Source organism: Balearica regulorum, chromosome W (genome assembly GCF_011004875.1).
Source record: "Balearica regulorum gibbericeps isolate bBalReg1 chromosome W, bBalReg1.pri, whole genome shotgun sequence".
NCBI classification, from domain to species: domain Eukaryota; kingdom Metazoa; phylum Chordata; class Aves; order Gruiformes; family Gruidae; genus Balearica; species Balearica regulorum.
Window position 1 is genome coordinate 12,388,061 of NC_046219.1, and position 12,099 is coordinate 12,400,159.

Consider the following 12,099-nt stretch of genomic DNA (forward strand, 5'->3'; position numbering starts at 1 on the left):
TTCAGCCTGGAGAAAAGAAGGCTCTGGGGAGATCTTATAGCAGCCTTCCAGTACCTGAAGGGGGCCTCCAGGAAAGCTGGAGAGGGACTGTTTATCAGGGAGTGTAGTGACAGGACATGGGGTAATGGGTTTAAGCTGAAGGAGGGTTGATTTAGATTAGATGTTAGAAAGAAATTCTTTACTGTGAGGGTGGTGAGGCACTGGAACAGGTTGCCCAGAGATGTGGAGGCCCCACCCCTGGAAGTGTTCAAGGCCAGGTTGGATGAGGCTTTGGGCAACCTGGTCTAGTGGAGGGTGTCCCTGCCCGCAGCAGGGGGGTTGGAACTAGATGATCTTTTAAGTCCCTTCCAATACAAACCATTCTGTGACTCTATGATTCTATGATTTGTATTAAGTACTGGGTGAACAGAGAGAAATAACAGACAAATAAAAATATTGATATCTGTGATAGTAATACTGCAGTAGTTATGCATCCAAATTAATCTTTATGCTGTAAATCCAGGGGAAGACAGGAAGTTCTCCTGTATGTTTAATAGAGGAAACTTATGACTATCCATTTTGCCAAAGGGTAATAAGAAAAGGAAAAATGGTTAAGACTGTCAGCATAACACTGAGTTTTATTTTCATGTTTTAAATATAAATTAAAATTTGACAAAAATTATTTATACCTGAAGCTACAAAATAAATACCTCCATTTTTACTTTTATGATTCAAATGAGTCAGGCAAAAAAAGAATTAGTGTCATAAAAAAATAATGAAAAACTGTATGATCCAAAAGTAATTCCTTATATGCCATCACTTATACATATATGTGTTAATAAATGTATAGCGTAATTGCATGTTTTCCTTAAAAAGTAGACTGATTATTGGAAAAACACTTCATTTTAAGCCTGCCATTAATCAGATTAATATTTGAGTGTCTTTTGGGAAGTTTCAATGGTATATATTGCTCATTTTATGCAAAACAAGGACAAATGCCTGTGAAAGAAGTGCATTTTAAATATTAATACTTTATATAATCAGTATCTTTCATTATGAGTCATTCCAGGATAACAAAAGCTACCAACATGTATTCTGTAAGCATTTAACATACATAAGAAATTAATATATGCACAGAATATTCCTATTGAAATGCTTTATTTTTCATTGAAGTACATCTTTAAATGAGATGCAAAAGTTTTGGGTTTTTTTTTTTTTAAGTAATAGCATGACATGTTGAAAGGATAATCCTTTGCACTGTTGCAATAGGACCACAAACTTAGTCATAACATTCATTTCACTTATTTAAGATGCTAGTACTTACTCTACTCACCTCATTTGTATATACAAGTAGTAATTAACCTCAGACTCAAAATTAGAAGCCATAGCTTAAGATCAGGCTCTGAGTCAATAGTCAGATGTTTTGCTCAGGTCTCCCACTGACAGCAGCATGCTCTATCACAAATACCCCACAACAGAATGGGAGTGAGGAGAGCTATTTGAAAGAAGACAAAAACAAAACTACCCCCTCAGTCGTTGGTATACTCATGTCTTATAGCCAATGGGAACTGATCTCTCTTCTGATCAACTTGGTCTCTACACACCTACACTGCTGTCAGCAGCTATTCCCTGGCCTTCTCCTCTTTCTGGAGGCAGAAATCTAAGTCCTTAGTTAAGCAGACTTTCAGCCAAGTATGCAGCAATTAATTTCTACTATAAAAATTATGAATTTACTTAGTAATTATATCATGACAATGCATTTTATTGAATTTAATCATTACAATACAGAGCTACCTGTGCTAGAGATATGTCATTGTCTAGATTGTCTATATGTTATTGAACAACTGTTAATCTCTGGAAGTGAACATAAAACATTCAAATCAACATGGGTGGATTTTGTCCAGAGAGCTACTACTGTTAGTTTCATATTTTCATTTTAGGGACTCCTGTATCAGGAAGTTATATAAGTTGAAGAACAGACCTTTAAATAGTTTGTATTATCACCCCATAAAAGCTAGATAAAATTAGACTAAGACCACTGCAAGATTTGGTTCAAGGTCTTGAATAATTTTAATTTATTTTTAGTTTACTCCTATTTTTATTCAGATTATTGTTATTGATAAACACAAGTAATGAGAATGATTCACTACCACCCCCTCACCACCCCAATTTGGTCAGACTTAGCAAGCATCAGCTGTTTCAAACAAAAATACAGTCAATGTAGCATTTTTCAGTAGTAGAGTAGTTACCAGTATCACCCAACAAACACAAATTTCATTTCAGGTAATCCTCCTATGTCTACATTTATCTGCCCCCAAGCAGCATGAAACATCTAAACTGAATTGACCATAACTTATCCAAAGATCTTTTTCGTTCAGATAAAATGAAAATCCTCCTTATTCAAGAGACTCCAGAACTTACACGTGTGAACCAGAAGAGTGCCCTATTGAGTCAGGCAAAACACAAACTGAATATGAAATTTTCATCTTTCATTAAAAATTGGAATGCAACATCTATATTTAAACAACTTTATTAACATAGTCAAGCAGTGATTAACATTCATATCTATTATGTCACATCATACAAATCTAAATACAAAATTACTACAGTACAATATATATTCTCTGCATGATCCAAAATATTTGGTGGCCCCAAAAACTCTTTAAAATTCAGCAGCTTATCAAAAATTTAACCCATATTCTATTTAAAATGAAGTTCTGTTAGCAAATAGGCAGACTTCAAGAAATATCACTCAATTTAGTATAGTTTGAGAGGTTGCAGGAGGATATGTTTAAAGAAACATTTCAACATTGTGGCAGATACAGAAACATCAATTTTAAAACTTTCAAGCAAAACTCATACAACCTAAGTTGTCAGCAGAAAGATCAGTCGTCTTTAATTTTAAACTATTTATATACTGCATCCAATGAAAAATTTTAGAAGTATTTAGTATTTGTAAGTAAGGCATACATAGCTACCTATCTCTTCCCATGAAAAAAGAGAGTATTACACTGGAGATTTCAACAGTCAAATAAACCTGCTTATACCCATCTTTTTTTCTAATCACCGTTCCCATGAAAATCACTCAGGCCTTCTCAGTTTTGTTGCTCACCCAAAGCAAGGAATTAGATGCCTGAGGCGAAAGTAGCACAATAGAACCAGCTTATAGAAAAGTGATACTATACTATAAGCGCTGAATTCTTCGAGATGTGGATTTGGCTTACTTAAAAAGTATACTGTAACACCACACATCTTTTATAGAGCCATTTTAACTTCCCTCACATAAATACATTCAAATAAGTATCTTTATTATTTTAGCAGAATATACTCTACAAGGCAAGCAACAAGAGTACTCACCTCAGAGTTTCCCATTTAAGCTAATTATCTAAAACTGGTCTGCTCCAACCATTAAGTGCAAAGAGTAAGCATCAGCGGCAGACAAAAAAAAAGTTTCTATTGGAGAAGAATACTTAGTAGAATGATGGATGCAAGTCATTCCAGCGAATGCACAGGTGAGCGAAATACACAGCTACTGATCAAGCTTTATTTACTCAAGATGAGGTTATTGGAAATACTTACGTAATATATCACAAATATGTATGCAAACTACATCATCATCCATCTGAAATAACTGCAGGATGTTTTGCAATTTACAGCAGTCATTTCACTGTAGAGCTTAACCTTTATCTAAGATAAAAAGTTACTCTTTAGACCCTATATAGAAGCTTTATGCATTTATCCTCAAGAAGGAGATAGTATTGAAGCAATTAATGTTAAGTTGCAACTTATTTCCTTGACAAAATCTGAAACAAAAGATTTCCAATATGATGTTGCATTTAAAGCATTTTTCAAGAAATATTTCAGTTGTTTGAATATGAATGCATTCTCCTCAAGGGAAGAATGTTTTAGCACCTTTATCTGTTAATACATTCAATATGAATAAAATAGGTGAAGCAAAAGTAATTATTGTCCAACAGTAGAAGGTTAATTTAGAGTAAGTTTAAGACAGAGGAGTTGCCTAATATGAAATACATAAACTGATATAATTAAGACACATTTTTTAGAAGTATGTATTCTAAACAAAAAGGGTACAAGAGTATTCACCTGAGATAAAGCTAGTATTTGAATATTTCTAAGTAGCAATGAGTTTTGCTTGAGGAAAGCCACTTGAAGCTTTAGAATATACATTTTACTATTATACAATATATGCAGTTTAAGTAATTAAGACTGATGCTAACATAAAAGTCCTAAAAAAAAAAATCAGTGTATCAATATTGTTAGTTACAAAATTTACGCTACTTCATTATTTTTAAAAATTATGATACTTACAAATTTTAAACCCATTCTTCCAAAACTGATCTTTTGAGTACAAGCTTTAAGGAGTAATAAACTAAAGCATAAGAATTAGCTTATTACAATTTAAATATATACATATTCACCAATTTAGAAAATAATCAAGCTTTGGAAAAAATTTACAAAATTGTTTATTTTTCTTGCACTGCTTAAAATAATGAACTATTCTAATCTGTTTTCCTAAATGAAAAGAGCTGTTTCCTGAATGTGTAATGAAAAAAAAAATTAGTATTTGAACTTCTAATTTAACAGTAATTTAGAACTGCCAAACAGATGCATTTATAAGGATTTTAAATACCCTTTCTGTTACCAACTTAGGTTGATCAGCAACTTTTCTTCACTCTCTGAATCCTTCAAAAAGGGAAACTCAAAACAGGAAAAAGGCATATATAAAAATAGTAAACACTGACCTCCTGAGGTTCCTACAACAAAAATATTCAAGTAGAAAATCTATACCATTACTTAGCAGCAACTATTTCTGTAGTTTAGCAGACTAACAGCACTTTATTCAGTGTGTAAGGAGCAAATGAAGCTGTGCTTTTAGCATGCAAGAGGCAGAAACACTGGAATGTAACAAACTTGCAATTCTACCAGTATAAACATTCAGTCAACATTCAAGAACTGTCAAGACCACACCACAAGAATTAAAATACTTTTTATATATCCCATGACGCAATAATTGAATTATAACTGTTAATGCAGATTCAGAACTTTTCTTACCTCAGATAAAACCCTAAATGGCTTCTGCAAATCTCTGCACTATATTATGCATTAGGAATATGGTTTATTTGCTTTAAAATATACCATGAGAGAACTTACTGACACAAAAGACTATTTTGTCAGTATTGTTTATTTCTGTCTTAATTATTTTCCTTGCTGTTATACCAGATCAGTTCACATCTGTACAAGTACCTATTAAAATACTATGTACAAAAGTGGCATCCTAAGCTAATCTGAGGTTCTACAAATTTTTAATGTAATTTCTCTGAAACTCTTCCCTAATGTTCAAACACGCTCCAATTTAAAGCAAGTTTGCATCTAAAATAATATCCTACCTTGCTAAAGTTTTTTTTCTTCTTCTTCTTCCAGAATTTGGTTTTAAAGTGTTTTTAAGTGACTAAAACTATTACTAATTTACTTCAGTGTTATTAGTTAAGAAGGAATTTTGTATTTGCTACCAAAGCAATGTAATTTGAAAGCAAGTTATCACGTGAAATTTTGACCAATTTGAATAAATACAATGTACTAGCATTACTGAATGTACTTCATACAGTACATGTCTAAACTATTCTTCAGGCATAACGCATTCAAATTTGCAAAGCCAATAAAAAAAGGAGGGAGGGGAACGGGACACATTTAAAACATGCATGCTATCATGCATAAAAGCCCCACAAAACTCTTTAAACAGCATTTATAAGTTCACACTCGTACAGCTCAAACTTCAGCGCAATGGCTAAATCATTTAACACTCAAAGAACAGAACCATGCAAAGAGCAGTAAGTTCTTAAAAAAAAGACAAACACAAAAAAACAAACAAACAAAATAAAAAAACCCCCACAAACAAACCACAAAATAGCAACCCCCGCCCCCCCCGCAAACTGTTAGCCAATATCCAATTCTGCAATGCAAAGGTGAGAAACTAAATCTATAAAAAGGCTGTTATGGCTTAGTTTTGTTTTGCAGGTTAATTATGCAGCACTTGAAAAATGGAAAGGTGCGGCTTCACCTCTGACCAGCAGAGTTAAAAATCTCTCCATTTTCCTTTATCATCATGGGATACTCTTTAGGCAATCTAAATTAATAAAGACTTGCCACTTTCAGATGAACACAAGATCAAGTGTACCAGTTAGGATTTCACATTCACAGTACATAAGAAAATACACAGGGAAAGAAAAGTAAAGGGTTAACTTAACAAGGATTTATTCACAGGAATACATGTAAGAAGAGAGAGGAAAAAAAAACCCAAACCAAAACCCCAAAACATCAACAGAAAAGCTAAACAAATGAAATGAAGAGGATCCAAACCAACTTTCACTCTGTAGCTTTAAACTTGCATCCTTGTGCATTTAACTACATCACAAAGGGCCACCAACATGCGCCAATACATTGTAGATACCCTGCATTATATCCATTAACTTAAACATATCTAAGATCATGCTGTGAACAAAAAGAAAGCATAAAAGGTAATATGTTGAGTGGGAATAAACACAAATATAGCAACCATGTTATCAACTTCTACAATTGTCTTTACATGCCAACTAACATTTATGCAGCCTTTAACGGGTCTTACCATGTAACTCATTTTTAGAGATTCTGCTAAAAATCACTAGTATATAACCATGCAGAAAGCACATCACACTGACAGCACAGAGGCAAATATTTTGCACAGTTATATCAGCTTTCCACATTGTGCAGGTTACACACAATACAATATCAGTCTTGATCATAACAGATCCTAAAAAGGTATTTCAAGGCCTATTTGTTAACTACAGTACTTTGTATCTATATTCTTAAAAAAAATAAGATCCACAGAATCTTAGGAAAGGAATTTTAAATGCAGGGCTATATTGAATTGGTAAACTGCAACACAAGACTGGCGCAACATAGGTAAATGTATACCAATTTCACTCTATGTGATGCAAGCATGCTACTTTCCCACTAATTTAAATTACTTCTGATCACTATGAGCCAGAATGCATGCCTGAACCTTAAACTGCACATTAAGAATAATGCCTTACTCTAGAAATTAAATCTAATGAAGTAAAATAACCAAATTATATCTGCTACTTTAATTTTTTTTAAATGTAAAAATTAAGATGTCAATCTTTCCTTTGAAGCGTCCCTCCCCTTACCCCAAAAATGAAAAGAGTGACTCATTTGGCAGCTTGCAGGTTGCTTCATTTTGTCCAAGTTAACCTTTATTAATTTATGATGGGGTTTCTACATTGTACACTGCAAGTATCTGCTCCTAATAAAGACACAAGCTGTATTTTAACTGTACTAACTTAATTTGTTTAATTATTCATTAACATGCAAATTGCCTAGGAATCCCATCAAGCAGGATGAAATAATGTAGAAAATCCTTACTTAAAAAAAACATAAAAGAAAAAAGAAAGCCTTTTACTGTCTGTGACCCCCATTCCTAGGTTTCCTTTATTGTGCGCAAAACAGTTTTCCTCTTTATGTATCCCTATGGTTCAATTATATGGTTCTTATTTTGGTATAATTACCCACAATAGTCCAGAATGTGTTGTTTTGTTAATAGACTTTTTTTTCTTCTTCATATCCAGTGCAGAGTTGTAATAGGAGACAGATTTCCACCCACAAAGGCTCCAGATGTTAAAACATTTCCCAACATCGACTTAATACAGTGACGGCAACACCTCCCTCCCACCCCTCCCAGTAGGGTTGGGATTGTACTGTATTCCCTACTGGTTTACCCTTCCCCCCAGTAAAGGGTAACATTTTCCCTGGGTGCAGAGGCTCCCTCGTAGTCACGCAGACTGAAGGACCTGTAAAAGAAAAGATAGAGGTATAGTTAAATCTTACCTTGAACCTTAACTGACAGATCAATGCATAAACAAAGAGCTTTTTTACCTTTTTAAAGTGGTAGGTACCAAACTTTAACTTAAAAAAAAGAATTTATGCCTAGATTTTCCCTTTTAAGTTTGTTTAAGAAAAGAGCCCATTTATACCTGAGAAATTATTATTCATGAAACAACATCGTATACTTTAAAGCTACACTGACAGTTCCACTATTGTGGCTAAGCTCAGATTTAAGATAAAAGCAGTCCTACATATTCTAACAAGCTTTTGCCTTTTTAGTACAAGATTATGAGGTACTTATGACATTGAGAAAGACTATTAAACATACCTTCTACTGACCTAACAATTTCACTTTTAGGTGGATTAAACAAGATAGCCACAGTGTCTCCTCAGTACAAACTGAGAATAACTGACAATTTTACCACCTTGGATTCCTCTTTATTAGGATGAAAACCCCCACTTATTTCAGAACTAAAATGCTCTCATTTTGAGGTGATTTAGCCCCAGCCGGCAGCTGAACACCACGCGGCCACTCACCCACCCCTCCCTCGGCAGGATGGGGAGAAGAATGGGAAAAACAAAGGCAAAGCCCTGTGGGTTGGGATAAGGACAGTTTACTGGGACAGCAAGGGAGAGGGAAATAACAACAGTACTGATAACGGAATATTCACAATGGCTGATAACAGAAAGCAATTTACAGGGACACCCAGACCCAGGGAGCTGCCCTGAACCTGTCCCTCCCGACTAGGCCTCTTTATGGTGAGCATGATGTCACATGGTATGGAATAGCCCCCTGGCCAGCTTGGCTCACCTGTCCTGGCTCCTTGTGAAAACTAACTCTATCCTAACCAGAACATTATCCACCCCTTACTCTATACCATCTACGTCATGCCCAGATCATACACAGGTATCATTCCCTTAGTCTATGGGCCATCCCTCTAAAATGTCTGTTGAGTTCATTTAGTCCATGGCTTTGGGGTCCATCTTGTCATGACAGTCTCTCAGAGCAGGAGCAATGGTGCACATTGCTGGACTGTTGGACGCTGCATCCGGAGTTTCACGGCTGGTATATCTGGCATGGTCCATGCTCGCAGTCTGCCCATTGAAGATGTCATTTTCAAGGAAGTTGCTGAACACTAGTTCCTAAAGTCAGTTCTAGTTCCATCATCGTGGCACTTTGTTCAGTTTCAAAGTCCATCCTTCATTAGTTTTGGGTGATTCTTATGGTCATACCATTGATACAGTATATCGCTATTAATATCATGCAATTTAATTTATTGGCTATTTTCACCCAAAATCAGATCCCCTTGGGGTACACACCGGACTTCCCCATCCTTTCTCATCACCCACAAAGTGCACCCTGGTCCCTGAGCAAAAGCAATCCCGCAGATGGGCTTGCCTTTGCCTGAAGCAGGGATAACCCAGACTGTTTTAGCCAACATATTTTTCATGCACACTACAGGAACTTTATCCCCTTTTACTGGGCGTGGGAATTTTGACTGGGCAGGGCCACCTTGACTGGCAGATCCCCGAGTGTTAACTAACCAGGTGGCCTTTGCCAAATGTGTGTCCCAGTCTTTGAGGGTCCCACCACCCATTGCTCTCAGGGTAGGCTTTAGCAGTCCATTGTATCGTTCGATTATCCCAGGGGCTGGTGCATGGTAGGGGATGTGATACACCCACTCACTACCATGCTCTTTGGCCCAGGTGTCTATGAGGGTGTTCCGAAAATGAGTCCCATTGTCTGACTCAAATCTCTCTGGGATGCCATGTCGCCACAGGACTTGCTTTTCAAGACCCAGAATAGTGTTCCAGGCAGTGGCATGGGGCACAGGATATGTTTCCAGCCACCCAGTGGTTGCTTCCATCACTGTAAGAACATAACGCTTGCCTTGGTGTGTTTGTGGGAGTGTGATGTAGTCGATTTGCCATGCTTCCCCATGTTTATATTTCAACCATCGTCCTCCATACCACAGAGGCTTTACCCGCTTGGGTTGCGTGATTGCAACGCATGTTTCACATTGATGGATGACCTGTGAGATGGCGTCCATGCTCAAGTCCACCCCTCGATCACGAGCCCATCTATATGTCGCATCTCTTCCTTGATGGCCTGAGGTGTCATGGGCCCACCGAGCTATAAATAATTCACCCTTATGTTGCCAGTCCAAATCCACCTGAGCCACTTCAATCTTGGCAGCCTGATCCACCTGCTGCTTGTTCTGATGTTCCTCAGTGGCCTGACTCTTGGGTACGTGGGCATCTACGTGACGTACCTTTACAACTAGCTTCTCTAGCTGGGCAGCAATAGCTTGCCACAGTGGGGCAGCCCAGATGGGTTTGCCTCTGCGTTGCCAGTTGCTCTGCTTCCACTGCTGTAACCACCCCCACAGGGCATTGGCCACCATCCATGAGTCAGTACAGAGGTAGAGTGTTGGCCACTTTTCTCTGTCAGCAATGTCTAAAGCCAGCTGGAATGCTTTCACCTCTGCAAACTGGCTCGATTCACCTTCTCCTTCAGCAGCTTCTGCAACTCGTTGTGTAGGACTCCATACAGCGGCCTTCCACCTCCGATGCTTTCCCACAATGTGACAGGACCCATCAGTGAAGAGGGCATATTGCTTCTCATCTTCTGTCAGTTTATTATATGGTGGGGCTTTGTCAGTGCATGCCACCTTCTCCTCTGGTGACATTCCGAAATCTTTGCTTTCTGGCCAGTCTGTGATCACTTTCAGAATTCCTGGACGATTGGGGCTTCCTATTCGAGCCCGCTGTGTGATCAGTGCAACCCCTGTACTCCACGTAGCATCGGTTGCATGATGTGTAGAGGAGGCCCTCTCTTTGAACATCCAGCCCAGCACTGGCAGTCGGGGTGCCAGGAGGAGCTGTGCTTCAGTGCCAATCACCTCTGAAGCAGCTTGAACCCCTTCATATGCTGCCAATATCTCCTTTTCCGTTGGAGTGTAGCGGGCCTCGGATCCTCTGTATCCCCGACTCCAAAACCCCAGGGGTCGACCTCGAGTCTCCCCTGGTGCTTTCTGCCAGAGACTCCAGGTAGGGCCATTCTCCCCGGCTGCGGTGTACAGCACATTTTTTACATCTGGTCCTGCCCGGACTGGCCCAAGAGCTACGGCATGAACTATTTCTTGTTTAATTTGTTCGAAAGCTTGTCGTTGCTCAGGGCCCCATTTGAAATCATTCTTCTTCCGGGTTACGTGGTAGAGAGGGCTTACTATCAGACTGTAATTTGGAATGTGCATTCTCCAGAAACCCACAACGCCTAAGAAAGCTTGTGTTTCCTTTTTGTGGATTGGTGGAGACATGGCTGCTATTTTATTGATAATATCCATTGGGATCTGATGCCGCCCCTCATGCCATCTTATTCCTAAAAACTGGATCTCCTGTGCAGGTCCCTTGACCTTACTTTGCTTTATGGCGAAGCCAGCTTTCAGAAGGATTTGGATTATTTTCTTCCCTTTCTCAGAAACTTCCTCTGCTGAGTTGCCCCATATGATGATGTAGTCCATGTATTGCAGGTGCTCTGGGGCTTCACCCTGTTCCAGTGCAGCCTGGATCAGTCCATGGCAGATGGTGGGGCTGTGTTTCCACCCCTGGGGCAGTCGATTCCAGGTGTACTGGATGCCCCTCCAAGTGAAGGCAAACTGTGGCCTGCACTCTGCTGCCAAAGGGATCGAGAAAAATGCATTAGCGATATCAATTGTGGCGTACCACTTGGCTGCCTTTGACTCCAGTTCATATTGAAGTTCTTGCGGGTCTGACACGGCAGCACTCATTGGCGGCATGACTCCATTCAGGCCACAATAGCCTACTGTCAGCCTCCACTCTCCATTGGACTTCTGCACTGGCCATATGGGACTGTTAAAGGGTGAGTGGGTTCTGCTGATCACTCCCTGACCCTCCAGTTGATGAATCAACTTATGGATGGGAACCAGGGAGTCTCTGTTGGTGCGGAATTGCCGCCGGTGCACCGCTGTGGTAGCGATTGGCGCCTGTTGTTCAACCCTCAGCAACCTCACAACAGAAGGGTCCTCCGAGAGACCGGATAGACTACACAACGGTTCAATTTCCCCCACCTTCAGGGCAGCTATGCCAAAAGCCCACTGGTACCCTTTTGGGTCCTTGAAATACCCTCTCTGGAGGTTATCTATGCCAAGAATACACAGAGCCTCTGGCCCAGTCACAATGGGGTGCTTTTCCCAGTCA

The 12,099-nt window shown here is 38.8% G+C and overlaps 1 protein-coding gene and 1 long non-coding RNA gene across 7 annotated transcripts in view; one reads left to right on the top strand and one right to left on the bottom strand.

Moving 5' to 3' along the window:
• Positions 1–12,099, top strand: part of LOC142599245 (uncharacterized) — an 830,374-nt gene that overhangs the window by 226,356 nt on the left and 591,919 nt on the right. The gene's annotated exons all lie outside the window — the stretch shown is intronic.
• LOC142599155 (transportin-1-like) overlaps positions 2,494–12,099 on the bottom strand; it is a 101,349-nt gene continuing 91,743 nt past the window's right edge. For all 6 annotated transcript variants that reach the window (XM_075738894.1, XM_075738891.1, XM_075738893.1 and 3 more), the window contains one exon: positions 2,494–7,844. The gene's annotated coding sequence lies outside the window, so the exon portion shown is untranslated. The remainder of the gene's footprint in view (positions 7,845–12,099) is intronic.